We start from the raw sequence: 2,500 nt of genomic DNA, 5'->3' as shown, positions 1-2,500 counted from the left end.
GGCATCCAAAAAATTTTTTTTTTTTTTTCTCCGATATACCAAAGCAAGAACAAGAAGACCGAGGCATCAAAATTTTTTTTTTTTTTTTTTTTTTTTTTTTTTTTTTTTTCGATAAATCCAACCGAGAACAAGAAGACCGAGGCATCCAAAATTTTTTTTTTTTTTTTTTCTTTCCCATATACCAGAGAAAGAACATGAAGACCGAGGCAACCAACAAAAAATAATTTTTTTTTTCTCTTTCCCGGAATTTTTTTTTTTTTTTTTCGAAATAGCCGAGAAAGAATATGAAGACCGAGGCATCCAACAAAAAAATTTTTTTTTTTTTTTTTCCTAATCTACCCAAGCAAAACAAATAGAAGACCGAGGCATCCAAAAAAATTTTTTTTTTTTTTTTTTTTTTCGAAAAATTTTTTTTCACAAAAACTTTTTTTTTTTTTTTTCCCCAAAAAATTTTTTTTTTCGTTCCAAGCTAACCAAGACATCTACTATTCACTAGTAGAGCAATCGAGACTGCAAAGCAAGCAATGGCCTTACTTGCAGCTCTTGGTGCTGAGAACTCCCCCCCCCCTATAGTAGTCTTAAGTAAAACCACAGCTCTGACAGGAGTAGATATTGCATGCGAGCGAGGAGTCGTAATGGGCAAAATTGACTCGGGGGACCTCCAAATCGAATTCCGTTTCGAGCAAAACACTTCTTAGGCTTCAAGGAAGCTCCCATAAAATTTCCAAACCCAAACTCCAAACTTCATTTTTTAGCCTACAATGCCCACGTGCACGCCGGTGTGCACGCAGGGGTGCTTGAGCATGCGGGAGAGGAGCCATAATGGGCAACATTGACTCGGGGGACCTCCAAATCGAAATCCGTCTCGAGCAAAACACTTCTTAAGCTTCTAGGAAGCTCCCATAAAACTTCCAAACCCAAACTCCAAACTTTATTTTTTAGCATACAATGCCCACGTGCACGCCGGGGTGCTTGAGCGTGCGGGCGAGGAGCCATAATGGGCAACATTGACTCGGGGGACCTCCAAATCGAAATCCGTCTCGAGCAAAACACTTCTTAAGCTTCAAGGAAGCTCCCATAAAACTTCCAAACCCAAACTCCAAACTTTATTTTTTAGCATACAATGCCCACGTGCACGCAGGGGTGCTTGAGCATGCGGGAGAGGAGCCATAATGGGCAACATTGACTCGGGGGACCTCCAAATCGAAATCCGTCTCGAGCAAAACACTTCTTAAGCTTCTAGGAAGCTCCCATAAAATTTTCAAACCCAAACTCCAAACTTCATTTTTTAGCATACGATGCCCACGTGCACGCCGGGGTGCACGAGCGTGCGGGCGAGGAGTCGTAATGGGCAAAATTAACTCGGGGGACCTCCAAATCGAAATCCGTCTCGAGCAAAGCATTTCTTAGGCTTCTAGGAAGTTCCCGTAAAATTTTCAAACCCAAACTCCAAACTTCATTTTTTAGCACACAATGCCCACGTGCACGCGGGGGTGCTTAAGCGTGCGGGCGAGGAGTCATAATGGGCAAAATTAACTCGGGGGACCTCCAAATCGAAATCCGTCTCGAGCAAAGCACTTCTTAGGCTTCTAGGAAGCTCCCATAAAATTTCCAAACCCAAACTCCAAACTTCATTTTTTAGCATACGATGCCCCCGTGCACGCGGGGGTGCTTGAGCGTGCGGGGGAGGAGTCATAATGGGCAAAACTAACTCGGGGGATCTCCAAATCAAAATCCGTCTCGAGCAAAGCAGTTCTTAGGCTTCTAGGAAGCTCCCATAAAATTTCCGAACCCAAACTCCAAACTTCATTTTTTAGCATACTATGCCCACGTGCACGCCGGGGTGCACGAGCGTGCGGGCGAGGAGTCGTAATGGGCAAAATTAACTCGGGGGACCTCCAAATCGAAATCCGTCTCGAGCAAAGCATTTCTTAGGCTTCTAGGAAGTTCCCGTAAAATTTTCAAACCCAAACTCCAAACTTCATTTTTTAGCATACGATGCCCACGTGCGCGCCGGTGTGCACGTCGGGGTGCACGAGCGTGCGGGCGAGGAGCCGTAATTGGCAAAATTAACACGGCGGACCTCCAAATCGAAATCCGTCTCGAGCAAAGCATTTCTTAGGCTTCTAGGAAGTTCCCGTAAAATTTTCAAACCCAAACTCCAAACTTCATTTTTTAGCATACGATGCCCACGTGCACGCCGGTGTGCACGAGCATGCGGGCGAGGAGTCATAAAGGGCAAACTTAACTCGGGGGACCTCCAAATCGAAATCCGTCTCGAGCAAAGCATTTCTTAGGCTTCTAGGAAGCTCCCATAAAATTTTCAAACCCAAACTCCAAACTTCATTTTTTAGCACACAATGCCCACGTGCACGCGGGGGTGCTTAAGCGTGCGGGCGAGGAGTCATAATGGGCAAAATTAACTCGGGGGACCTCCAAATCGAAATCCGTCTCGAGCAAAGCACTTCTTAGGCTTCTAGGAAGCTCCCATAAAATTTTC

Source organism: Cornus florida, unplaced genomic scaffold (assembly GCF_030987335.1).
Source record: "Cornus florida cultivar Cherokee Brave unplaced genomic scaffold, ASM3098733v1 CherokeeBrave_3.0.0_Hap2_scaffold_76, whole genome shotgun sequence".
Classification (NCBI taxonomy): Eukaryota; Viridiplantae; Streptophyta; class Magnoliopsida; order Cornales; family Cornaceae; genus Cornus; species Cornus florida.
Note: the sequence above shows the minus strand (reverse complement) of the source record.